Genomic DNA, 27326 nt, shown 5'->3' with positions numbered 1-27326 from the left:
ATGTTGAAACTAGGGGACTGGGACAAGGGTGCAGATCTCTGAAAATGCGGGTCACACAGAAACCCACCCCTCTTCCCCATGCAGTTATTGGAGCATCGAATAATAAATAGTACAGTTTCTGATGTTTCCAAATGAGAGGGCTTAAGTAGCAAAGAAAAATCCACAGGACCCGTCCCACCCTCAAGTACATATCAGTAATTAAAATACTGGCCCCCAAACCTCTGTTAATATTCTAGCAGCCTCTGTGGACATTTGAGAACCTGGGGAGGGTGGAACCAGGATCTTCCAAGATCTTTGGGGCTTTGTGCTAAGGCTCTTGGAACCCTAACAGAGGTTCGCACATGACAAAACCAGCGAAAGCTAACTCCCCGCATCCAACTCCTATTTGGATTTCTTAAACTTTTCTCAAGCCACCAGCAGAGGGGTCCAAGCTAGTTGCTCCCTTGAGTGCAGGGGTGGCCCTTTTTAGCCTGTTAACTGGTTTCCTCATCACTTAAGAGTCCTCAAGGACACTTCTGGGCCTCAGAGGGACGTGGCTCTCAGCCACCTGTGCACAGGGAAAAGAAAACCACTGCCTTTCCAATCCAGGGGTCCCAGCTGGCTTCCTCTCCTGGCCCTTCTGGTGATGCCCAGAGCCTGCGGATCTCTTCACATCTATCAGGTCGGCCCTGGAGGCACAGGAGATGAGGGGAAGGTGCAGCTTAAACCAGATGGGAAAGGACAGGTTGGACCAGGAAATGCCCTCCCCCCCATCTTCAAAGAGTTATGGTTTTTCTGCTTTTACTGTCCCTTCTTCTGCTGCCTCTCTTCTCTCTCTCAGTCCTTCTCTATCTCCATCTCTCCCTCTCTCAAACTCCCTCCCTCCCCAATTTCTAACTTGGCCCTCTTAGGTGCCCTAGGCCAGCCCCGCCCTTTCTCTGGGTGTCCCAGCACCAGCCTGGCACAGAGTGGAGCTCAGTGAGAGTATGTGGGATGTATGTTTGGGCAGGTGAGTGAATGAAAGGACTCGACTGCCATCCTGAGCAGCTAGGCGGGCGACGCGGGAGCTTAGGCTGAGAGGGTGGAGTGTGCATTTCACTCTACTCAAGGGGAGAGTGGGCAGCTTCCCATCCCCAGCCCCATTTGAAAGTGGGCCTTGCTGGTTGCGTCCGTGCATTCACCCTCGCGTCCATTCCGTCATCCAACAGTTGATCCTGACTGAGCATTACCACGGCCGTGGCATCGGGTTTGGCACCCCCCTGCTAGCGTGACCCTTGATGGCCTCTGCTTCCTGGGAGGGTGGACCGGGGGGTTGCTGTGGCCCCAGGTGTGGAGCTGTGGACTCCGGCTCCCTCCACAGAGGGCAGGCAAGAGCGTGCCAGGGGCGGCTTGGTTTGCCTCCTGTATCCAAACCCTGGAGGAGCTCTCAAACCCGCCCAACCCCAGGGCTCTGCCTCCCCTCTCTGCCTCCCCCACCCCATTGCTGTAGCTGAGTGTTTCTAGCTGTTCCGGACCCCTGGACCTGACATTCTCAGGACCGAAGTGGGCACAGAGGAATAGCTGTGGTGTGTGTCCTGGGCTTAGGCCACACAGGTCTCCCTCTTGAGGTGGGGTCTGTGATTTGGACCTCTCCCTCGCCATGATTCCTTCCTCCCCCTGGGGCTAACTCAGCTCCTTTGCCCCCTAGTCATTGCTGGGGCTGTGTCCCATGCAAAAGGCCCGTGGCTGGGAACCTCCAGGGAGTGTCTGCAGGCTACACCTCTGCCTGACTGTCTACCACTCTGTTCTACCTGGCGGCTCCTTCCCGTTCTCCAGCAGCCAGGTCACCTGTCCACCTGGTGTGCTGCTCACTAGTCTCTTGCCACAGTGCCCACCTGACCCATTTCTCTGCCTGAAGTCCTGGGCTCATGACCCTCTGGGCTCACTGCCCCGCTCTCTGCCTGATGGGTTGGTTTTCCTTGCCAAGCTCAGACCTGTGGCTGCCTGCTGCCCTTTGCCCTGCTGCCCCCTCGGTGCCATGGCACAAGCCTCTGCCGGTGTCTGCATCTCCTGCCAGCTGTGTAGCCAGACTTATGTCCCATCCCACTGGCCCCAGTGACCCCTCTGCCCTGGCCAGGTCCCTTGCTGATGACTCGCTGTTGGTTTTGGGGGCCACCACCTGGGCCTGTTTGCTTCTCTTCCCGCACCTTTTCCTGTCCTCGCGCAACCCACGTGAACCACCCACTCCACCCAAAAGCAAGCCGCAGGTGAGACTGTGCTCTGTGCGCTTCGGGGTGTGTGAGAGGCTTGTCCAGGGTGCTCACCTCACCGTAATTCTCTCTGCCACTCCCCAAGGCTGGCTGTGACCTGGCTGGATCAGCTGAAGAACTGCGGATGGAAGCAGCGGAAGACCCCGATGAGGCCCACCGCCCTGGACCACCCCTCCTCCTAACACTCCTCTTGCCTCCTGCCTGGTTTGGGGTGAGTTTCTTGCTTTTCCTGCAACACCATGATTTCATTAGCGTCAGCTCAGGTCTCTCCTCTCTTTTCAAGAATGGGAACACTTACTCTGGGGAGGGGGCAACCTACCAAGGTAAATCTTTTTCCACCTCAATGTCAGGGGTCTGGGGGCCTGGAAGCTGCCTGGAGCCGAGACCCTTGGTACACCTGGCTGATGCGTGTGGGGTCCACCCTGGTCGACTGCAGGCTGCAAGCCAGGGACGGTAAGTGGGGAGTGTCCAGCTCTGGTCTAGACTCCTGAGGACAGCTCGGGCCAGGCACACTGTAGGCCCTCCAGAAAACTTAGCTGAACATGTTAGCAAATGGATCCCCAGTGCCCTTGCCCTCCCCAGCCCTCCAAAGCCAGCCCGCAGGCCTGTGTGGAGATGTGGATGTAGGAACACTTGTCTGCTCTGCAGCCAGGAAAACATTGCTCCCGCCAGCCACGGTAACGTCACTCCCTGTGAGAATTGAGGTTTCTCGCACATGAGGCTTTGATAATGTCCTTTAATCAAATGGTGGTTTTTGAGTGAGTTCTTCTCTTGGCCTCTTTTCCTCACCCCTGAAATTGCAATGAGATGGGAATGCTTTTGTTTGTTTAAATAAAATCATAATGGTAGAGAAGAAGAGAGCGCAGGATTACGGCCACACAATTCACTCCAGGACTCATCGTGTGTTTATTTGTGGTTCACTTATTCAAGATGCATTAGTAGAGCCATCGAGGCTCAGGGTTAGGGCTATTCTTGGGGTGTCTAGCCAGTCTTTGCCTTGAGGATGAGAGGGTCTAGCTGGGTGCCCTGGGAGGTCCCAGAGCAAGAGGTGTGGCCTCCCGTCAGCGGAGCACAGTGGCATGGAGGGGAGGGGCCTCCAGTTCTGCCTGGCTCAGGGCTGCATGTTGAACACGCAGGCCAGGGTGAAACCTGGGAGGACCGGGGAGAGGAGGCTCACTGAGAGCATCTTCCTTCCTGGGGTCCCAGTGGCCCAGGGGGTCCAGGTGGGAGATTAGCAAGGTCTGGATACTGCGGTGAAGCTGATTTAATTTCCCTAGACATCATAGAGATGCGCATGGGCCCTAGCACTGTCCTTGGACCAGATGCCAACACTGCTCCAACCCCTCGACACTCACAAATGGGGTCTCTGTGAGAGGGAAGTTGATGACCAGCTCAGTGCCAGGGCCGGGCCCCTGCCTCTAGTCCGCCAAATGCACAAGCCAGTATGCAGGCCCCCGCCCTCCTCTTGGAGTCTCCGGACTCTGGTGCAGCTTCCATAATGCTCTTTAATCAAAGAGAGGATTTGGAGACAGCAATTCTGCAGCCCTACTCTTCTCCCCTAAAATTAAAATGGGATGGGGATATTATTTTTAAACAAAACCCATCAGTGTGGGCAGAGGGGGCTATCAGTGTGGGCAGAGGGGGCAGAGGTATCCAAAACTGGGCCTGCTGCCTTTGCTGGCTCATGTCAGCTCTCCAGAGAGAGAGGGGGAGTGTGTGCCCAGGGCTCAGCCCAGGGAGGGGCACCAGGAATGCTCTGGCCTGTGACATTTACTCCATAGCTGGCATTTGCTGAGCCACCTGCAAACACAGTGACGTGAAGAGGCCTGGGAGGGGAGCTTTACACAGGGCAGCATGCTGGACTCCTGGGGGCATCGTGTCTGGAGCTTAGGAGAAGCATCCGGCCTCTAGGCCCATTTCTCAGGGTGGGCTGAGCCCAGGGGCAGAGTCAAAGTGAAGGCAAGGTCACACGGGAGAAGCCCAGGAAGCCACTGCCCGTTCACCCAGATGGTCCCCGACTTTGCCAGCCCCGCTCCCCGCAGGAGTTTGGATAGGATTGTCTTTGGACCGAGTTCTGTTTCAGGTGCTCATGGATGTTAAGTCTCAGGCAAACACGTATTTTGGGTTTTGCGTGTCATTAGGTAAAAAAATAGATAAAAATATATCGAGTTCTCAATTAAGGACATTGAACCACAGCATAATCAGCCCCACAGGTGATAACCTCAGGAATTGCAGAAAGGCCATTATTAAGTATTGAAAGAAATGATCATTTTCAGGATAATTCTTTTTTGATGGATTGGCCAATACCTGAGCAGTAATGGGTGGAAATGAGGCCCAGACCAGACAGGCCATGAGGCACGGAGGACCCTGTCATCCCAGTGGCTGGATAGAGCTCTCCGGCCATTTGTCGTCATGCTAAGCAGTTCCCCAGGGGCTTCCCTTAGCTGACTATTTCTGGGTGGGCACAGACGTCACAGAAGAGATGGTGGTCTTGTCTGAAGGTGGCTCATCTCCCACCTGCCCCCTCTGGGTAGATGGGAAAGGGAACCAAGAGTGTACGTAGCTTAGGGCTGGCTGGTTAGCTCAGTTGGTTAGGGCTCGATCCCTGTACCAGCCAGCGGCCAAAAAGTAAAAGAAAACAGAGCGTAGCTCAGACTCTGTGCTCATGGAAAGACAAAAAGTGGCCCCTCTCCCACCCCCACAGTCTCCCACCTGCACGTTGCTCGTTGCAGCTTTCAGGCCCTGACCTCATGCCTCCTGAGATGTGATTCAAACCCCAAATGTATTTCCAAGTACATTTCTCCAAATAATGTCAAAACCTGGCAAGACTTAAGGGCAACAAGATGCATGTGTTTCTTATTCATTCATTTACATGAAGTAACTTAAATGTGTTTTTTATGAGCAATCTGACTTCTAGAAAGAATGTTAAAAAAAAAAAAAATCTACCCGTCTTTAATGAGCTTGCTAATGAATTTTTCCTTGAAAAGAGGAAGGGAGCTTTACACAAAAGGGGGTGTGGAAGGAGACAATTTCAGGTCCCAAAGGGTTAAAGGGCAGTGAACAACGTAGACCTTGTCAGCTGCACTGCAAAAGCTCTGGGGCGCTGGGAGCATTTTCTTTTTAGGAGACTGGAATTTAATGAGTTGTGAATCAGTCCCAAGAACTGGGCCCTCCTCCCCTCTGCTGCTTCAAGCCCCATCCCCTCTCCCGAAGGAGGAATAAGGAAGGCTGGCCTGGTCTCCCATCCCTGGTTTGAGCAGATGGAAAATTCTGGAAAAGAGTTGTACTTTTGCAAATGAGATCATCTGAAGTGTGGAGATCCCACGTTGACAGAGAAGGACAAGTACGGGTGGGAGAGGCCCTCATTATGGTTTTCGGTTCAAGCGGGGTGGTCCCAAGCCTTGGCTGCCTGCAAGTGCCTTTGAGAAGCTGGGGTCTTTGGGGGCGTCTGAGGGAAGGGGTGCCTCACTGGTGTGGGGCGGGTCATCGTTTCAGAGCCAGGAAAGGTGCAGGTAGAGGGAGCCTTGGGGGCCTGCCCCAATGATGTCCCCTCCCAGGCACCCTTTGGGAGCTGCAACGGGTCAGCACAACAGGAGAGGGGTCCTGAGTTTGGTTGGATCCAGCAGATAGGCAGAGACCACCTGTCTGTGGCCAGGCAAGCTTCTGGTGCCCGAGAGGCCCATCTTTGAGGTGCCCATAGATCCTGGAGTCTTTAGTGTCTTCTGGGTTTTAGTGAGGTTCAGGGCCCCAATCCTCACTTTGAAAAACTGGGAACTCTCACCAGGCTTCTCAGAGCTGAATGAAATGAGGTCTCCAGACATATCTATTTGTCTTCTCAGCTCCCTTGACCCCCCAGTCACAGACAGGGGGACAGTGTGCAGAGCAGGTGCTGGGTAACTGAGGCCGGTGTAGGCCCCCCAACTCGAGGGGGATGTGGGTGAGAGAGGAATTAATTAAGGGAGAGGATGGTGGTGGAGGGTGTAGTCATGACTTTGTTAATTGCTCTCCAATTTCTTTGGGCTTAAGAAAAAACCCAGATGGAGAGTTCTTAACTCCTCTGCCCTGGGAGCGAGGGAGGCTACCCACCACCTTTCCCTGGCTTCTCTGTGCGCAGTGAATAGGGTCTTTGGCAGGGGCTTAAGGAGGAGACTCTTAGCCTGGGAGCTCCCAGGGCCGCTTCAGATGGAAACAAAGACGCAGGCAGAAAGGAATGTGGGGGAGCCCCCCATGGAGAACAGCCACCTGGGGATAATTGGGAGGGCCGAGTGCGGATGAGATTTCCCAGGTTCCCTGAATACGCTCTTTCAATGGAAGGTGCCTTTTCTTCAGATGAAAAGAAGAAAACCTCAATTACCTTCCCTGAAATGGAGTGTGTGTGTGTTCCCTCCCGGGGGCTGCCGTGGGGCCCCTCGCCCTTGTGTGTGTGTCGGGAGCTCCGAGGCACAGACGCGGAGCTGCACAATGGCGCGCCCAGCCCGCCACCCGTTCGCGCGACCCTGGAGGTGCTCGCTCTTAGGTCTGAGGGCTTGAGTTTTAAATGTTTCTTAGGAAAGAAGAATCAGAATGTCTGTGCCTGTAAACAAGAATTTGATCAATCTAGGCCTGATGCCCGAAACAGAGCCAAAGAGACAGAATGGGACTGAGCAGACGGAATGTCAGGACGGAAAGTTAGGGAAGGAGGGAGCTCGGAGCAAGGGGCTGGGGCTGACCACGCGGCTGTGACGGTCCCCTGGTTGCAGCTGGGCCACACCTTCCTCCTGCCTGGCCCTCTCTCTGGGCTGTCCTGTGGCTGGACATAGAGTCATCCCTGCCACATTAAGAAATTGGGGGCAGGGGGCTCAGAAGTCCTGGGGGCTGGTGTTTGTGACCAGGGAGGCTGAGGGAGGAGTTAGCTTGGCCTGCGGGTTGGTGGGTGGGCAGCGCCTCATGAGCAGACCCTTTGAGTTGGAGGGAAGCTATTTGCACCAAGCACTGCCCTAAATTGCCCTGAGGCCCTGGGCCGCACGGAGGAACCAGGGGCAAAGTCCCCTGTCTCTGTCTTGGCCTGTATTTTACTATGTCGCTGCTGGCTTCTGGGCCTCAGTTTCCCCAGTTGTAAAATGAGGCAGTAGCCTGTCAGTTCTAGACATTTTCTGTCAGAAGAAGCCCAGAATGTCAGAGCAGGAAATGCAAGACCCCTGTTTCACCAGAGGAAGGGACTGGGGTCCCCAAGTGCCTAGCTTGGGTACCCACTTCCTCCTGCTGGGCATACTCCCTGCTGCTTGGGACCTGTCAGGTGGCAGAGGAGAGATTTCTAGATGGGCCCTGAAAGCAGACTTCCAGAGACCTGGGTCCAGCCAGTGCTCAGCCCAGACTATGGATGTGACCTCAGCCCCTGCCTCTAGCCCTCTGGTCCTCAGTTTTCCCATCTGCAAAACGGGGGAGGGCAGGCCTACGGTCATCTGAGGGCTCTGGGAACTCTGCCGGCCTCTGGGTTCCCTGGGGCATCCTGGGTGGCCATCTGCAGTTTGTTTACTTGCTTGTTTGCTGGGCCTTTAGAGTTGCAGGGACCTTGGAGATCATTGTTCTACTGACTCTCTGCTTTAGAGATAAGGACACTAGCAATCTAAGAGGGTCAGTGCCTTGCCCAAGGCCGCACAGTGAGTTGGTGGCAGGCCCTGATGGGAAGCCCACTGTAAGTGGCCGGCTCCTGCTTGACCAGCACAGTCAGTGGGGTCACAGGCGTAAGCCAGTTCCTCATCATTGGTGTGGTGTGAACACAGAGCTTGTAGGTCAGAGCTCATGCTCGCAGGCAGCTCCAAGGGGCTGCCCTGTGTGCTGTGGAGTAGGGATGGCATTTTATGGGGCGTTATTCCAAACAGGTGGGCCACTGGCCAGGCCTGGAAAACCTTTTTGGGCTGCATAGTGACTCTTGTGTAATGGGACTGGGTCCAGGGCTTCAGTCCCAGGGAGTGTGGCTCACCCTGTGCCTGTTGGTCACGAGACCCTCGGCAACACCTCCGTTAGCACCCTGGCCCGCTCAGCTGAGAATTTCCTGAAAAAGCCATCAGGATGGCAACTTCTGGAAAAGTGATCAGTAACCTGTCTGCACTGGCTGTCCGTCTCAGACCCAGCTTGAAAAACATTTCCAGCTACCGCTCTGTGCTTCAGTGTGCGGTAATAAATAGCTCACGAAACCTTCAGTCAGGCCTGCCCCTGGTTATTACCATGGTGGGCTGGGGCTTTTGTTTTGCGACCTCAAAAGCCATCAGGATGGCAACTTCTGGAAAAGTGATCAGTAACCTGTCTGCACTGGCTGTCCATCTCAGACCCAGCTTGAAAAACATTTCCAGCTACCGCTCTGTGCTTCAGTGCGCGGTAATAAATAGCTCACGAAACCTTCAGTCAGGCCTGCCCCTGGTTATTACCATGGGGGGCTGGGGCTTTTGTTTTGCGACCTTGTAACCTTATGAGGTAGGTACTATTTCTGTCTCCCTTTTATAGCTGAGAGAGTTGAAGCAGAGGTTGCTACAATACCTGTGAGCTGAAATGAGGAATCGAAAAATTGCCAGCTTCAATTAGACTGGCAGACTGCCTTTCCCAAGCCTGCCTCCGCTGCTCTATCCATTAACGGTAAACACGCGCCAAATAGGCCCTAATTCTCTCTAATTGCCCACTCCTAAAGCAAAGAGGTGAAATTCCAGGAAGAGGCATATGTAAACATCCTCTGTAACCTGACCAACTAAAATTAGAGGGCTGATGGGGGCCGGCAAGGGAGAGGGGACATGATTTCAAAAGATGTCCCAATTACGTCTCCCATTTTCATAAATGGGCCCATAATGTCCAGGGCTCCGGCTTCACAAAGGTACAGGAAATTAGCTCTGCAAAGAGCTTGCATTTGTCAGGGAAGTTGTAAGAGAGTGGTATTTACTCAATAGGTAGGAAATATGAGATCAGAGGCAAGCCTGATTATTGTGTAACTACAGGCTCTATTTCTTGAATTCAACATTTTAATAAAAATAATCCTTTTATGTCTTTCTCTGTTCAGAACATCCGTAAGTTATTGTACCAAAGACACGACAGATCAGTTAGGTCCCATTTGTCTCCAGAAAAGACTAACTTTTTTTAAATCTCAAGATGCAGTGCTAGAATTTTCTAATCCTGTTAAGCCGAGGAGGATGTTTTTGGCATGTCCACCAACGCTTTCTGCATGGGGCATGGGCTTAGTGCACGCACTTAGGAGGTCTTCGATCAAATATGATTTTGGCAATTGTTCCTTCGGACTCTATGAGGATGCCTCATGTTTTCCTTTGGTTCCAGACAGTGACTCATCTCTGCAGCTTTTCTGACATTTGTTAAGATTCTAGCCCAGCACCACGTTATTAATACATCATGGCAAACGTAGAGCTGGTACACGCAGCTTTTCAACCAAGGCATGACTTTGCTGGGGCTGTGTCTTAGCAGAGCAGCCTGGGGTCTGCATGCAGAGTTAATTAAGGACAGTCAGGAGCACCGAGGGTTCATGGGGTCCCTGGATCAGAAGAAGGAAAAAACCCAGATGCCCTGTGCTGCTTCTGATTTCCCTGCTCCTATTAAAAACACAAAACAGAACAAAACATAGACAGCAAACCAAAGTACCCTGCTCTTATTCCTCAGGGAAATGGCAGTGGCTTTGGTCTTGCTGTGTGTTCTTGGTCTGAAGTCCCGTTGTCACCTTAGGACCGTGGTGATGATGAGAGGCCACCCCAGCCATGCACAGGCTGGCGGGGAGGGCTGGAAACTGTCCTGTGCCTGAGGGGTGGTCCTGGAGCTTCTAGGTAGCCCAAGTCTGCTCCTTAGTCTCCCACGCTGATCACTGCTTCATTAACACTTACTAGCAAGATCTCTCATTTCTCATCAAATCAACCAATTATGGGAAAACAGTGTTTGGGAAGCACAGGGCCAGGGAAGGAATTTTCAGGAGGATTTGGAAGCAAGAGATGTTCCCCCTGCCCCCATGCCCTGGCCGGGTCTTGGATGCCCCAGCGAGAGACCTGCCTAGGGATGGAGAAGCGAAGGCAGCAGCAGGCAGATGGCCTAAGCCAGGGCAAGGGGGAGTTGAAGAGCTTCTTCCTGCCTTGGGGGTCCCTGGAGGGCTGGGGTGTCTGCAGGCACCTGTGCTGTTGTGGCTCTGCAGTCTGCGATCTGTCCCAGTGCCCCTGCCCCACCCTGTGTCCCTCTCACTGCCATTCTGTCTCCCCGGGGGGCTTCAGGGGCTCCCCACGGGGGTCTTCTCCTGGCCTTCTGCCTCCACCCATGCCTCACTGGGAAGATAATTCCCAGACAGAGTGTTTTCAAACAGACTGGGACTCTTTCGTTCTCCTGCCCCAACCAATCCCTGGGTCTCCCACCCCTCACAATGCTGTTCAGACCTCCCCCATTGCAGACCACCTTTCTACCCCACCTGCTTACCTGTCCTAGACTCTATGAACATATCTTTAAAATCAGCTCATTTAAAAAATGTGTTTTTTTAGTAATAGACTTTTTCTGAACAGTTTTCATTTTATAGAAAAGTACAGAGAAGACCCGTATCCAGCCCCACCCCCAGCTTCCCTTCTCATTAACGTCTTGCATTCTGAGGGCACCTTTGCTACAACTGGGAAGCTGGTATTGTTGCGAGATTAGTAACTATAGTACATAGAGCACACTGTGAGTTGTTCATTCTGTGGTTTTTGACATGTGTAATGTCATGTGTCAACCCTTGCTGAACTTGGTTTTTTTAAACTTAAAATTTAAGGCACATGCTTGAGGGACATCAAAGACTTGATGTGCCTGGTCATGGTGTTTCATCGTTTCTATTAACATTTTTATGTAATTGTTAAAGTGAAGATGTCTTTTCAGGCATCCCTGAAATTGTCTTGTGTCCCATGAAGTGTGTGCCATGGTTTGAGGAAACACCCACCGAAAACCCCATAGCCCTTAGCAGAGCCCACAGCCCTGGTCCTCCTGGCCACAACCCTCCAGGGTCAGCCACCAGCTTGCCCAATAGGCACCTTGTTGGACCATGGGCCCCTCCCAGGGCATAGGCTGATGCCCTGTGTTCAAGGAGGGATGCCTTTCAGGTCATCCACCCTTTACGTGTCACCTGTGCAGTGGCCGTAAACCTGTGGGTTCCACAAAGCAGCACTTAACCCCAGGGGCAGCACCCGCCCAAGGCTCTTGACTCAGGACCCATGTCCCATGTCCCTTCACCTGTCCCATCTGTTCTATAGAGAACAGGGTGACTGAGTGTGTAAGTGAACTGAACAAGAAATGCTTGGTTTCACCCATCCCGCTTGCTGGAGGTCGGGGAGCACCTGCTTCACCCTCAGCCACTGTCGTCCTCCTCTCACCAGCCTGGGCGAGGCTCTGTTTAGTGACCCAGTGCTTTCTTCTTGCAGCTGAAGCCTCACTCAGAATCCGACATGGACAGGACCTTGGACATGGGACCCCAGCACCCCCAGCTCTAAATCGTAAGTTGCCAGAGTATGAAGAACGCATTTGTGGCCTTGCTATGCAGGTTGGGGGCTGCCACCCAGGGCACACTGCCCAGTGAGCCTGGTGGGAGGGACGGGCGGGCACTGGCTGGTGGTCTGCTCATGGGGAGGTGGATCTCCAATGAGCCAAGCCGAGTGCTGACCTGGAGGCTTGTGTTCTAAGACAGGGGCCCCAGCCTTGTTGTGTTGTCTCTGTGGCAAAAGAATTCTATAGGCGGCTTCGAGTGTCGGACCCCCAAAGAATTTCTTCTTTTTCACTCATCTAAATGAATGGCCCTTTCATTACTGAGACTCCCTTTGGCTCTTGTGCCGCAGGGCAGACTAGGATGGAACTGCCCTGTGAGCTGGGGGCCCTTCAAAGGGCCAAGGAGAAAATGCGGGCCAAGGGACCAGCCTCTCAAATGGGCTTCGAGCTCCAATGACCTTCGCTCACCCCCTCAAAATGTCTGGAAAACATAATGGGCAGATTTTCTGTCTTCAAAGTTTCCGGCTAAACCTCTTCAAATTCTGTATTGTTTGGGACCGAGACACTCAGCGATGGTAATGGCTAGTTCCTTTTGTATTTGCCTTGAAAGGCCAAAATATTTTTATATTGCTACAGACAAAGCCACCTTTTAAAAAATGAGCTCCATGTCCGTCATTTCCCACTGGGGGGGCTCCGTACCGTGTATGTGTCTCTATGTATTCTGGAGTCTTGAAACAGGTTTCTCATGGGGATGGCCATTCACTGGGGTCCAGAGAGGCAGGGTGGGAAGTGCCTGCCCTGGGGAGGGGTCCTGGGGAACGTGAGCCCTAACCTCAGATCTACCTCAGGGTGTGTAGGGTGGGAGCCCCGGACGGATCTGATAGTCAACTAATTGACTGTGTCTCTGCTCTACGTCTGCCATTGGATGTGTTTCTGGACTGTGGGTTTGTATATCTTGGTGGTTAACTCATCGGGAGGAAGCAGGCAGGTCTAAGATATCGTGAATGTTCTGGTGTTCTTGCTGGGAGGTTGCTTCACTGGTATCTATTATATTATGTAATCAATAATTGGATGAGTGAATGAATGAAGGAAGGAGGAATGAACAAACAACTAAATAGGTAAGGAAGTAAACGAGCCAGGGCGAAAGAGTACACTGAGCAAGGCTGTGGCTCATCCACTTTGATGCATGAGCAGTCAATATATTAATCAACAAAATACTGAATCAATAAGTACACAGAGCAACACACAAACCAATGTCAGGTCATCATGGACCAAGGGATATGTATAATTCAAATATATGCTCCTGACATTTGTCAGTAAAAGAATAAAACCCAAATGAAAGCGTCAATGAGAAGTGGAAATGTGTAAACCAATGATGACAATGGATTTTGAGGCCCATTGAAGTGACAAGATTCAAGACAGGGGAGCAAATGATCACAAGGGAGAAGGAAAAAGGAAAGAGGCAAACGAACGATTAAAAGGAAGAAAGACGAAACAGTTGGAGGATGAGTATGTAAGGAGAACCATGTCAGGTTATTAGAAGCCAAGCAAAGGATTAATCCGAGTTGATCCTAATTAATATGTGCTCCTGGCATAGAAAAATAAACAAACCATGGAGAAAGAGTTAAAAGGTCAGTGAAAAAAGACGTAGGACCCAGTAAGCCAAAGATGAGAGTATACTTCTTAACCAAAAGTTATCTAAGTCTGGGCACCCGAAGTCTCCACATAAATATAATAAATGCCTAAATAAAAGAAAGCCAGAAAAAAAAAAAGTAACAGATGTTTGGTGAATAAATGAATGAAGGTGAAGAATGGAAGTCTGTGCCGTGGGAGAGGGGTCTTGAGGGTTTTGAGTCATCCAGTCCTGACCCGAAGTCTCCACATAAATATAATAAATGCCTAAATAAAAGAAAGCCAGAAAAAAAAAAAAAAGTAACAGATGTTTGGTGGAATAAATGAATGAAGGTGAAGAATGGAAGTCTGTGCCGTGGGAGAGGGGTCTTGAGGGTTTTGAGTCATCCAGTCCTGGGAACTGAGGTCTGTTAGATGAAAGGACACAAGAAAGAGAATAAAATAAAGTATCAATAAAAACCAAGAAATAAGGGAAAAAAAGTAACATGTTAAGTACAGAAATACATTAATGGTAAAAAAAAAAAAAAAGCAGTGCTAGGGTCATGGTTAAAGAGCATCATGAATTAAAAGTTATGAGTAGTCTATGTCTAAAACCACACTTCTATCAATAAGATAACAAATATGTAAATGAACAAGTCAATTGGTATCTAAAGAAACCGGCCCTGCAGGCACTCCTGATGAAGGTGTTGGGGGTGTAATTAGTCCCCTCTGGGTACCCCAGCTCCTCGAGCATGGGAGGCAAGGGAGAGAGAGGAGATATAGCAAGTTGTAACAGGAGAGAAAGAAATGGCAAAATGGCAAAAACTGCCAAATGGTTAAATGGATACATCCACGAGAGGCTTAGGTTCGGACTCATAATAACGGTTCAAAATCTGAGCACCCAATTCCACTAATAGAGCAACAAATACCTGACAAAAAGAAAGAAAGCAGGAAGGAAGGCATGAATGAATGAATGAATGAATGAATGAATGAATGAGACATGGAGTTGCAGGGGCCAAAGACGGGTGTTTACGGGAGGCTTTCTGGGCTATCGGTCCATGGCAACTGAGCTCCAAAGAATGAAAACATGCAAGAAAGCGGGAGAGAGTAAAAGAGAAATCGTGAAAAATGGGGGAAAAAAATGTAAAAATTAGCTAAAAGAAGAAGAAAGGCAGTGTATTAACAAATAGGTAAATACAGACATAAGAGAGAGCCAGGCTGGGAACGGGAATGGACGGGTGTGTGAACCAAGCACACTGGTTAATTCACACTTGTGTTTCTGAGATGGACAATACCCACTCAACCAAGAGATGGTTCAAAGCAAAAATATACAAGGGGCGACTTCAATGGGGCCATTAACTGCAGATTGTGATGTATCCAATTAGGCGCACCTGCCCTCTAGAAGTGTAAAGTAAGTGTTTAAATAGAAAGACTGAATGGATGTGTGAACGCATGAGTGAGTGAATGAGAAAAAGATTTGCATTGACCGATGAGGAGGCTGTCGTAGAGAGGGTGAGGGTCATCCCTCTGGGTGCTGATCTCCACAAGAATGAGACTGCAAGAGAGAAAAGGACAAAGAGTGATACAAACAATCAGACGGGGAAAATAAAAATGGAAAAAAACCCCAAAAGTGAAAAAGATAATAAGTTAGCTGGAACAATTAAATCTATGAAAGGGAGCTGGTTCACACAAGTTGTTCACATGAATTCAGATCTGCGGCCTTGAAGTTTATAAATAATAATAAAAAATACCACCAGTAAAAGAATGAATGAGGGAAAAAGGGGATGCCTTCCATAAGAATGTAAGAAAGTGAGTTGGAAAAATTGAAAGAATGGGAGAAAGAAAGATGTAGGAAAAGAAATTAAAATAGACATATGGAAGAAAAGGCACTTCCTGGATAAGCACTTAAATACAATGAATAAACTTTGTCCATTAAACATAGTAAATAGTAAAAGTTGAGGTTCATCAATAAAAGAGCGAATTCCTAAAAGAAAGAGTAAGTAGAGGAGGGATTGCCGATGAATGGGTGAATGAGGAGCACTGATTTTAATTAATTCACTTTAGCACTTAAGGCTCATAAACATAAAAGAAATGCAAAGGAGAGAAAGCAAGAAAAGAGGGAATATAGAAAATCACGATAAGATGGACATAAGCAATAAAAACATACTGAATGAATAAATAAATACATTAAGTATGTGAGAGAGAGGGCTATGCGAGGACAAAAAATGAGAGGAGGCAGCAAGAATTATGACTAACTCAAAACTGAGCTCCTGAGATAGTGAAATAAATCCCAAACCTAATCAGCAGTTCAGGGAATTAATGAACAAAAGAGAGCCCCTCATGGACCGGTGTGGAGAAGGCTCCGGGAACCACAGATTATGGTTAATCCAATTCTGTGCACCTGAGGTCCACAAATAAAAGGATAAATATTGAAATAAAAGGGTGACAGAAAGAATGAATGGGCACATGGGCGACTGAACTAGAAATGGAAATGCCTGGAACAGGCAGGGAAGTGTTGCCCAGGGCACCCAAAGTCCCTTAGAGAGAAAAAAGATGCAAGAAAGAAGGTGTCAGTGTCAACAAAAAGGAAAGATAAGGAAAAGCAAAATGAAACTCAATGAAAGGGAAAGGAAAAATAAAAAACCTGTAAAAGGGGGCCGGCCCGGTGGCGCACTGGATAGTGCGCCGCTTGGGAAGTGCGGCGGCGCTCCCGCCCGAGGGTTCGGATCCCACATACAGACCAGTTCCCGCTCACTGGCTGAGCGAGGCACGGGAGCAACACCGAGGGTTGCAATCCTGTTGCCGGTCCCTGGTCCGGTACGGGGGCAACACTGAGGGTTGCGATCCGTTGCTGGACACGGAAAAAGACAAAAGACAAAAAAAAAAAAAAAAACCTGTAAAAGGTAACCCATATGTGGGTGTATCTGTAAGGGAAAGATCTGTTAGTTTTAGTAATGAGGTTGTCATTAATCCTAAAGATTGATGAGATAATCCAGACCCAGTTTTCCTAGGGGGAGGAAAAATGGAGAGGCTAAAAAAAGAAGCAAAAGAGAAAAAAGGAAATGTAATGAACAACCAAGCGAAGTGATAAATGCATGGCTAAGAGAGGTTGTCTGAACAGGGGTTATAATTGGTTTACATACATACTCCTTAAAGAGATAAATACATTACACCTTTCAAATAATAAATAAAAAATAGAGGAACATACCTGGCCCCCAAAACACGGCTGCATGCATCTTCCAACAATAAAATAAAATGCACGCAATTGAGGTCCATAAATAAAAGAATAAATACTTAAATGTAAAAGGTGACTAGATGCAGGGAAGAGAGGTTGCAAAATGCAAATAAATACATGCTCCAGCAATGTTTGTTTTGCACATGGGATCTTGACTGATACAATTATGTTCACAGGAGACTAATAAGTAACAAAAATACCCAGAATAAGAAAGAAAGGAAAGACAGATGAGTGAGTGAGTGAATGAAAGGAGAGAGAGAAACGGTGCCTCCTGAACCAGGGCTGAGGCTGTTGTACGCGGGTCCCAATTCATCTGATTTTGTGCACCTGAGTTTCTAAAAATGAGACTGTGAGGAAGAGTAAAAGGAGAAAGGTGAAATTTGGGAAGAAAGAAAGAAGACAGGAATAAGGAATAAAAATAGCACACGAAGAAATAAATAGGACTTGTGAAGGGAGGGCTTCATGAACCAAGGGTTCCGATTAATCTGGAACTGCGCTACTGAAGGAATCAAATCTAAACGAATGAATGAATGACTGAAGAAAGGATGGTAAGAAGGTAGGAATAAAAGAAGAAAGGACAAAAGGAAAGACAGAAGGGAGGAAGGAACCTTCCTGCCAGTTTTGTGTTCTAGCCAGCTGAATGAAGCGATTACCAGGAAGGGAGGGCCGTTGGCATGTGCTTGTCATGGGCAGTTTACCCGGCAGGGAGGAGCTGGCTCGGGAAGACCCTGACCTTGGAGTGCCGTTGCCACATCCTAGCTATGTGGGCCACTTCACGTCATCTCTCTCGTCCTCAGTTTCCCTCTCTGTAAACTTGGAATGGCATCAGCTCCCTGCTTGGGTTGATGGTTGGGGGTAAATGCTCATCTCTGTTGGCAGTGCCCTATGCATAGCCCTGGATTGGCGGGAAGGGCTCAGGTTCTGGGCCCTGCAGAAGGTTGCATGAACAAGTGGTGTGAAGCCCGGTGGGCATGTTTGCCCCTCCCTGGGCATGGGTCACCTGCGGGGTCCCTGCGAGGGAGGCTTTTCCCGCCAGGGGGCAGCAGAGGGTTAGGGAGCAGGAGGCCCCGCCCACTGCCTGCCATCCTGGGTGGCGCCTCGTCACATCCAGGTGTTGGTGCAGAGAAAGGCAAGAAAGTGGCCAGAAGTGCCTGAGAAATGTGACCCAGGAACGCAGGGACCCAGGAGCCCTGGGCAAGTCACCAGGAGCCTTGTTCTTTCAACTCCCTGAAGTGTGCCCTGGTGTCCTCCAACCTGGTCTTCCACGGGGCAGGGTGCCCGCCCCTCTCAGGGCTCCTGGGCAAGTGCACCTCAGCCCCAGCGTTGGACAAGTGGTCCTGGGATCCTGGCCCCCTTGACATGGCATCCCCAGAGCCCGTTTCAAGGCCTCTCTGTCTTCTCAACTGTTCATGATGTGCTCTGTATTTTGGCAGAAAGCGCGTTGCACTGTGTTGAGGTGTCTTCTCCAGGGGCTGTGTGGGGAGACCCGGAGAGTTGTTTGCTTGTTTCAAGGCCTCTCTGTCTTCTCAACTGTTCATGATGTGCTCTGTATTTTGGCAGAAAGCGCATTGCACTGTGTTGAGGTGTCTTCTCCAGGGGCTGTGTGGGGAGACCCGGAGAGTTGTTTGCTCCTGACGTTCCTCCCTGAGGGACTCCCACTTCTGTTGAGTCCCCTCTCTCTGTAATGAACAGGATCTGTGCAGCTGTGTGTCATGTGCCTGTGTGTGTCATGTGCAGTTGTGTGTCAGGTGCCTGTGTGTGTCTGTAAAAACACAGTCCTCCTTGACTGCTCAGTCCCAACTTGAGACATTCATAAAACTGGATTCTTAACAAATGCCCAGAGCAGGAGGAGCACAGCTTGGCTGGACCCAGGATATGTGGCGGGGAGCACGTGGAGACCAGGAGGGTCGGGTGTGGGGGGTTAATGCTCAGAGTGACTTTTAGGCACCAGGTGGGAGCAGGGAATGGCAGCACAGGTGCAGGTGGGTCTATTGCTCTAGTGCAGATGCTGAAGGGCTGAGCTGAGGGCCACAGAGTGGGGGGCATGGGACTCAAAGCTACAGGGTTCGTAGACAGCAGGGAGGGAGGAAGACCAGGGATGATTCTCTTGCTTCTAGCACAGGTCCCGAATGGATGGCGACAGCATTTAGGATATGGATGGCATGAAATTCACAAGTCAGGAGACCCCTTCCGTGCCACCTCTTTTGGAATCTGGGAGCTTTGGGCTCTGCCTCAGCTGGCCTGGGGCCTGGGGGTGCACTTACTATCCCTAGGGGCACCTGCTAACACAGGGTCTCTGAGGATTCTCCCTGATGAGCCCACAGGTTGCTGCTGGATGAGGGTGGGGCAGAGGGGCTCAGGGCAGAGTGCCACCAGGAGAGTCTTTTGGAAGAACCCATGTGCGGTTGTTTGAAAAGTCAGACAAGACCCAGAAGATGTGAAGAGTGGGGTGCAGAGGGGAGGAAGAGGGGGCATGGCAATGCTCCAAGAGGAGAGATGAAACAAGCATCCAGGAGAGCCTTCTCCCAACATCAGGGACTGGCGGGGGGCTGCCCCGAGGGGTCGCAATGGGTCAAACCCGGCCAATGGGAGAAGCTCCAGAGAGACCCACTAATGGCCTGGAGGGCTGGTGAGTTTGGGTTGATGAATTCTCTACGCTGAGACCAGGAGGGGCAGATCAGGGCTCTTAGGGGCTTTGGCTCTGGGAATTCAAAGGGTTCTAGGATTCTGAGATTGAGGACAGGGCTCCTGACGGCATGGAAGCCAGGGCTAGAACCTTCTGCCATGCTGCCCACCTGCTGCTTTTCATAACCCACGAGATCTGAGCTGGGATCGCAACACTTCTGCCTGATCAGGGCCTGTCTTAAGTGTGGGTTTCTTTCTTTCTTTTTTTGAACTTTTAAAAATGAGGACAGATTTTCTCTCTTGACTTTGATGTTTGCCTGCACCCCACACGCAAATCCTTTTCCTGGTGACGCAAGGAGCTACAACTCTCCTTGGCCTCCCCCTGCGACCCCCCATCTCCTTCCTCAGGAAGTCTGGCCTAAGGGCCACCCTTCCCGAGGATGGGGTGGAGGATGGGCCTCTGGGACAGATGGGCCAAGGTCCCCCTTGTGTTCCTAATGCAAATGGCATGGACAGCACATGGCCTACACAGAGCAGGAGGAAATGGCTCCACACTTCAGCACGACATGTCCCATCTTTTGTTCTGCCTTCGAATTTGTCTTATGGGTACACTTCTTTTTTAAAATGGGCATCTATTTTTTTTTTCTTATTAGCATCCATTTTTGTTCAACCTAATTGCCGTTATTCACCACTACCCTTTTTTTGCATCCTGCCCTTTTCATTTAATATTCTGTCATTACCATTTTTCTTTGTTCCACAGTCTTCCTAACCCCACTGGCTGCATCCCATTGAGTGGCCATGGCATCATTTGCAAAACCATTTTGCTATTGTTATGCATAAATTATCTTTTTTCAATATTATAAATTATGCCACAACTAATGGCTTAGCTCACTTACTTTTTCTTTTTATTCTTATGAATTACTTTCTTACACGCTGAAATTATCACTGCCTCACTAGGTGTCAGTTTCTCCTGCTAGACTGTGAGCCCCGTAAGGGCAAGGAGTTTGTTGAATTGACCTTTGCACCTGCAATGCCCGACATGTTGTAGATGCTAAATAAATGTTTGTTAGATAAGCAGCTGGAAGGATGGATGGAGGTGTGAGTGGGTGACTGAGTGATGGATGACGGATGAGAGAATGGAAGGATGGGTGGATAAATGGATTGGCGAATGGATGAATGAATTTTTTATGGTTGGGCTTCTTGAGTGAAAGACCAGGGATTTTTGTATGGATATTGATTAATGTCAGGAGGCTTATAGCATTTTACAATGTCCAGCAATGTATGAGTATTTTATTAGGATATCGTTCATTTAATTGCTGTTGAAAAGTGCTTCTGTGGCATTTTAACTTGCATTGCTTTGATTACTAATGAAGATTGAACATTTTCATCTATGTCTGTTAACAAATTGCATTTTACTTTCTGTGAACTGTTTGTCCAAGTCCACCGGGTCATGGCTTTCTGAAAAGAATGGTCAAGGGTGTCCTGGGGACGTGGTGAGCCCCTCTGTCACCGGAGGCATTCAGGGAACCGGGCAGGCAGCCCCTCAGAGAGGGCAGCTTGAAGGAGATGTAGTAGTGGTGTGGGGCTGGACTAGCTGGGCTTTCATGTCTGTTTGACTTTAGGGTTTGCTCGTCCCTGGGAAATGGGTGCATTGGCAGGTAGGGGACATTTGAGGTTGTATCCCCTGGGTGTGCTCGTGCACTTATGGTCTATAAACTAACCTCACCCTGTGTTAATCTGTGGGACAGGAATAGCTCTTTGATTCCCCCGAGGTCCAGACACCCACGCCCAGCACCCTGTCCAGTTAGTTGGTGGCTTCTCATTAGCCCAGTCACCACCCTATTGTACCTCAAGAAAGCCAGGCCCTCTTCCTACCTCTTAGGGGAATTGGGTTCCCAGGGCCCTGCGATGTGTCAGATGTCCCTGTGTTCTGGCCTGCACATCGTGCCTCGATGGTGGTCTTTGAGGTCTAGTTGACGAATGGGACATTTTGGATCAGGACTCATGGAGACTGTCCTTCAATTTTTCTTCAACTGGGGCAATTAAATCCCATGATCTTAGGAGCAGAATGGATCTCATGTCCTTCCCCTCATGTCCTACCCCACAGCTAGCCAGGACTCAACAGTCAGTCACAGCCATCTGGGGAGGGCACATTGCTCAGGGGGGGCTCACCCCTGCCTTCCAGAACACCCTCCTCTGGGTGGAGAGCTTCTTCCCCCGACCCTCTCCTATAGCACCGAGTGCTGCTTGCCTGTGTCGGATTCCTCACCCCCATGTCTGTCTCGGCATTGGAGCTCGGGAGGCCAGTCATGATTCTGAACATGAAGTGAATCCATCCATCCGTCCATGCTCTCAGCCTACATTTCTTGACCTGGTGCTTTTGGCCTTTCCATTTCCTGAGAGCAAACCTATCTGTTTTGGGTGGGCTGTAGAGTGCCGTGGGCTGTGGTCATGAAGGGAATACCCTTATCTGTCGCTTCCTCCTCTGGGGTCACCGCTCGGAGCACGTCCCAGCTGGATGTCATCTGCCACTGTCACTCCCACGGCTCCTGCCCCTGGTGCTTTCCTGTGCATCACCCCATGACTGTGACCCAGGGTCAGGGTCCAAGAGCGGCCTGGGGCCGAGCCCTCCCACTTATGAGTGGAGATGTCTTCCAAGGCCCCGCCCTGCCTGGCGCTTGGTCCCTACCATAAGCTTTGCCTCCAGCCTTGCCGTATCCTCCAGCAGACGGCTGTGGTTGTAACTCATCTGTCCATCCCTCCACCCCTCCATTCCTTCACTCACAGTCAACACACATTTAAAAAATTAGCTAGTGCTATACTAGAGCCAGCTCACAAGGACTCATCCTGACATCACCTTTTGAAAGGAAAGGTGGACGTGTTTGCAGAGGGGCTGAGTTTCTTTGTTGGTAATAAGATGAGATCTTCGATTTGGCTCAGACTTCCAGATCTGAGCCCTACTGCAAGTTTGATTACCCTCTCCAACTTCGTTCCTTGTAAAATGAGGTTGATTAGTAATCAGCAGACTGTGCTCCCTGGGTGCTCAGAAATCATAGCCCATATCCTCAGGAGGCCCAGATGAGAGCTGGGGGGTCTGGATGAGCGGCTGGCTCCAGCAGTGAACAGGCTTTCAAGTCATTACAGCACTCTGACCTTTCCCGGAGGCGATCTTAGAGCCATTCCTGTCCCTTTCAAGATAGTTAAGTAGCCCATATCCTCAGGAGGCCCAGATGAGAGCTGGGGGGTCTGGATGAGCGGCTGGCTCCAGCAGTGAACAGGCTTTCAAGTCATTATAGCACTCTGACCTTTCCCGGAGGCGATCTTAGAGCCATTCCTGTCCCTTTCAAGATAGTTAATGCTTAGCTCCATTTAGAGAAAATTGGGGGAATGATTGTTCATGTGGGGGACAAGGATCACGTCCTGGGCAGGAGTCTGCACAGAAAAATCCATTGGCAGTCCTGGGCGTCCAAGGCACAGGGCACTTTGCAAACTCTGGGCACAGCCCTGTGTGTTCATGCAGGTCCCAGGCCACGTGAGACCCTCCCTGAGCCCCCTGCTGCCTGGGTGGGAGGACCCAGTGTCCTGGGGGCTCTACCTGGAATTCTGAATTTTACATTGTGTGGAGAGGAAGTGTGACAGGCAAGCCAGGACCCTGGAGCTGGACAAACTTGTGTGACTTAACTTACTGTGAAAGCTTGAGCCTGTCTCTTTGGGGGACCACGACACCCACCTTGCAGGGCTGTTGTGAGGTTCAATATAACCATGACTTTGAACTGCGATTCTGAAAGGGCGATGTCCGTGCCCCTGGGGTGCTCCAGGGCAGTGAGGACACAAGGCGGGGAGAGGCTGCCTCACTCAGGCAGCTTAGTGGGAGATAACTTTTTCTAAATTGCAGGGGTATATTGTGGGATAGAATGCTAAATTTGTATGCCATTTTAAGATTGGATAGGAGTAATTTGGGCAGTTACTTTTATGCTAGAGGTTGGTGGACTCTGGGCAATGCCCCTGGACACCCCAGGGATACGTGTCCGCTCACCTCTACGAAAGGTTGGCCCTGCTCTCTGGTTTTTGGGCAGTGCTTAACTGGGTCTGGCCTGTGGGCGGCCTCTACATGTGTCTCTTTTCAAGAGGCTCCTCCCAGTGGTGGCCCCCCCACAAAAAAATTATTAGGTACCAGTGGTCAATCAAAGACACTGCATTGTCCCCTTCCTGATGTCCCCTCTCCCCGCTGATGACATTTGGGCTCCAATGCCAGCAGTCTGGGTGCCTACCACGTGCCTATGGAGCGGTAGGGGCTCGTTCTATTTTTCTGAATGGATGAATAGCTAACGAAATTGTAACCAACCGCAAGCGGCAGGTGTTTACAGCCTTTACTACGAGATTGTATTTTGCTCTTAATTAACCTGTTAACAATTTATATTGTATCTTACGGACTTTTGTATGCCATGTGTTGATTGAAAACCAGGATTCTTGTTTTGGGTATCACGTGATGGAACTTCAGCTGTCCAATGAGAGTCTGTGTTTTGTGTTAGGAAGATCCCAGGCTTTAGAATCTGGAAGGCCCTGGGGCCACTTAACTAACTGTGCCATGCTGGGCAAGTCACTTCGCCTCTCTTGACCCTCGGTCTCCTTTTCTCTAAGCCGTGGGTCACCAGAAAGCCTACCTCACAGGGCTGTTGTGAGGGCCAGGAGCTGCTATGCAGATGCTGGCTTTCGTTTGGAGTGGTCGTATGCTGGGGCTTGTCTCAAAAGCATCAGCAATGCCTTTCCTAGTCCCAAGTGAATAAAAAGACAGCCTTGACTTTATCCTGAGATTGCATTTCCACAGTCAGTGGATCTTGTACGACACAGGCAGGGCCCTGTGATGTGGGCCTAGGGTAGATATTTGGTTGATCGATGAGAGATGGCTTTTCCCTTTCTTGGAGGTCCCCCACCCCCCATCACAGGCTGTCACTTCCCTTGCGCAGGTTGGAGCTGCCAGGCTTGCTGCGCTTTGGGTTTGCTGCACTTGTCAGTGGGCACTTCTGCGAACACTCCCATATGCCCCTGGTTTACTTTGTTAGGAAGGAAGAGTGGGGGGGGGGCAATTTAGAGAGAAGATGAGGCAGGGTTTGGGGGGCTAAAACCCCGTCTACCTTTTAGTGGAGAGGCCTGGTGTTCCTAATGTCCTCATTCTGCCTTTCCTCCTTTCCCTGTCTAGAACAAAAAGAAATCAGTCTTCAGCATCCTCCGTGACCTTGGTGCCAAGCTCGGGGCTCTTAGACACTTTACCCTATGCTAATTGGGCTGTGGGCCCATTTTACAGATGAGCAAATTGAGAATCAGGGATATGGGCATCAGAGCCAGGATATCACAGTCTTGTGTGAGTGGCCTGTGCTCTTTGGACTCCACCAAACAAGTTACTCTGGCTCACCCCACAAGAGCTCAGCAAATGCACCCCAGTGTGTCCCCGTCCCCATGTGTGCCCAGCAATGCTCTGCAGAGGGGATGCAGGGATGAGGAAGGAGGCCACGCCCCTCCAGAGTGCCTAGTTAGATGTGGGGATGTGGTTGCTGCTCTGGCAAGAGTCACAGGGGACATCCCATGCAGATCCCATTCAGATGGGGGCCTCTTTACTAGACTAGTGACTTCCTTTTCCGGCCTTTGTCTCTGGCATGTGGGGAAGCAGTATTCTGCTCTCACAGCCCCAAAAGCCAGCTGGTGGCGGATTGAGTTGGGTATCCATCCTGCTCCCCACCCCCACCCCACAAAAGCCTCCCCTGTCCTCTTGGTCTCTGGTGTTCACCGCCTCCGTGGCCAGGCTCTGGCCGGCCTTTATGGCTCTTGGTCTTGTCAGCCCGGTCTCTCCAGCAGCCATCTGAGCCTCTAGTGTTGTGTTGGTCATCGCCCCTTTGCCCCTGCCCCACCTGCCACCCAGGAGCCCTAGCATAACCTCCCAGATTGTGCCTTCCCCAGGCACTGCTCAGTGGGTTTGCAGTGTAGCCTTTGGTGTCTGCACCATGTCCACTTCCTGTTCCCTGGGGCCCCGCAGTAGGGACAGGTACCTAGGGACCTCCTCTCAGGGGATTTTGAGTCTGTGTTTAAGTATCTGCTGCTGGATGGGCCTCTGGCCTGGCCTGCGTGAGACCGAGGGATGAAGGACTCTCTCAGGGACCTAGTGTCCCTTGAGGTGGGCAGGGCTGGGCCTTGTCTCCTGAGGGCAGGTGAGAAAGCAGAGGCTTAGCGAGGTCCTAAGCCCCCCGCACTGAGGCCTTCACTGCTCTGACCCTTCACAGTCTTGCTTCTTGCACTAGTAGGCACCTAATAGATGCTCACTGACCAAGGGCAAGTTGAAGTGGACGAGAAGGGCTGAATGGACTGCCTGGCTGATGTCCGTGTCTTCCTTTAAGAGGAAAGGTGTGTTAGCAAAGGCTCTTCAGGGGAAACCGAGGGAGGCAGCCTGCACTGAGGTCTCACCTCCAGGGAAACGGTGGTCACTGGTGGGCCCCTCCCTATGGAAGCACAATTTTGGCAATATTTATATCTAGAATAAAACTTCTTCAGGGTTGGTATTGTGGCCTGGGTGGCTTTGATAGTGTGGCATTTGGCGATCTCCACGCCATCTCTGAGGCTGGCTTTGGGTCCTGGAAGCCTGTGTCCTAGGGGAAGGGAGGATGTTCCGCCTGAAGAGTCTTTGTCCCCACCATTGGTGACAGTCAGCACTGACCTGTGAGGCACGTGCCAAACCCCAGACGGTGATTCCTGTCATTATTTATTCTCCCTCCACAAAGAACAGTGCATGGGCAAAGCCCAGGGGTGGGCTCCAGAGGTCTTACACATTTGGGTACTGGTTCTGGTGTTACCATGTGCCAACTTGGTGGCCTTGGGCAGGTGACTAGAACCACCTTGCACCTTGGTTTTCCCACCTGTGGAAATGCTGCAGGCAGCGGGAACGCCAGGTCTATACCTTGTTGGAATCAGGGTCTGGGGTCAAGGCCCTCCTAGCTCCTGACTGACTGTGTGGCCTGGGTGAGTTTACTCACCTGTAACCCGGAAGTAGTCACACTTGGCTGGTGCGCCTTGATTGTGGGATTCAACAAGATTGTTGATGTGAAAATAGGTGCTTTGCTACCTGGCCCACAGGTGCCCTCACCCCTGTCCTCCTGGCAGGCCTGGCCTGGCTGCTGCCTGCGGGTGCTGGTTACAGACCCCTGTGCTCCCTGGAGCTGTACTGGCCCAGATGGCTCTGGGGCAGAGGGAAGGCATGGGGGAGTACCCAGCCTGCTACGGGGAGGTAGTGACAGTGGAGGGAAGGGTTTGCTTTTAAATGCAGAGGTCCAGCAGGTTTGGAGGGGAGAGGGTTGAGGCAGAAGTGGGAGGATCAGGGAGAACTTTTGGAAAATCCCCAGAAAAGGATGAGGCTGATTTTTAAAAGAAAATCACCTAAATTGACTAGGTAGAGAGTGGGTAGGGCAGGAGAGCTGGGATAGTTTTTAGAAAGGCCATCAGTTCTAGATTCTGGGTTAGTGAGGTGAGGAAAACCAGAGGTTCCTGGCTATGGTGTGTGTGGGCCAGAGTTTTGCTTCTGGTCTGCAGGTAGGGGGAGTGCAGGATAGCACATGGGACACCAGAGGTGGGAGGTGCTAGGTGGGTGGGCTGAGCAGGTGGCTGGGTGCTCCCTTCGCCCCCCCACTGCTGCTCCAGAGCCAGGGCCTTCTCCCTTGTTGCTCCAATCTCCTGAGCAAAGAGGTGGCCTCCTCTTCCCTCCCCTGGCCTGCCTGTCTGCATGTGAACTCTGGTCAGCCAGTGAGACCGGGAGCAGGTGGCCTTCATCTGCAACTGTGTCTCTCTCAGCCTCCACAGCCACGGGGACACCCTGCATACATTCCCACGGGACAGGCTGGACCCAAAGACTCTGGACCCGGGGCCTCCCCTTGAGTAGAGACCACCCTGTGACTGATGGACTTCGCGGGCCTGGGGGTCAGACGCGTGGGCTTGACCCCTGCCCACCCCCCATGAACCCCAAGGCTTGGGGGAGCTGTTGAGCCTTCATTGTCCACATCTGTGAAATGGGCGCAGACACCTACCTCACAGGGCTGTTGTGAGGAGCGTTGTGATGTGATTCAAAAACAGAGGGCTTGGCACACCCCATTGTGCTCTCAATAAATGTGTTTCTTGTCTTAACAAAA

The 27326-nt window shown here is 51.0% G+C and overlaps 1 pseudogene; it reads left to right on the top strand.

Moving 5' to 3' along the window:
* On the top strand, window positions 1-27326 carry LOC103600777 (annotated as a pseudogene).

The sequence above is a fragment of the Galeopterus variegatus genome, unplaced genomic scaffold (assembly GCF_000696425.1).
Source record: "Galeopterus variegatus unplaced genomic scaffold, G_variegatus-3.0.2 Scaffold3455, whole genome shotgun sequence".
Taxonomy (NCBI): domain Eukaryota; kingdom Metazoa; phylum Chordata; class Mammalia; order Dermoptera; family Cynocephalidae; genus Galeopterus; species Galeopterus variegatus.
This window is presented reverse-complemented; position numbering and strand designations above follow the sequence as displayed.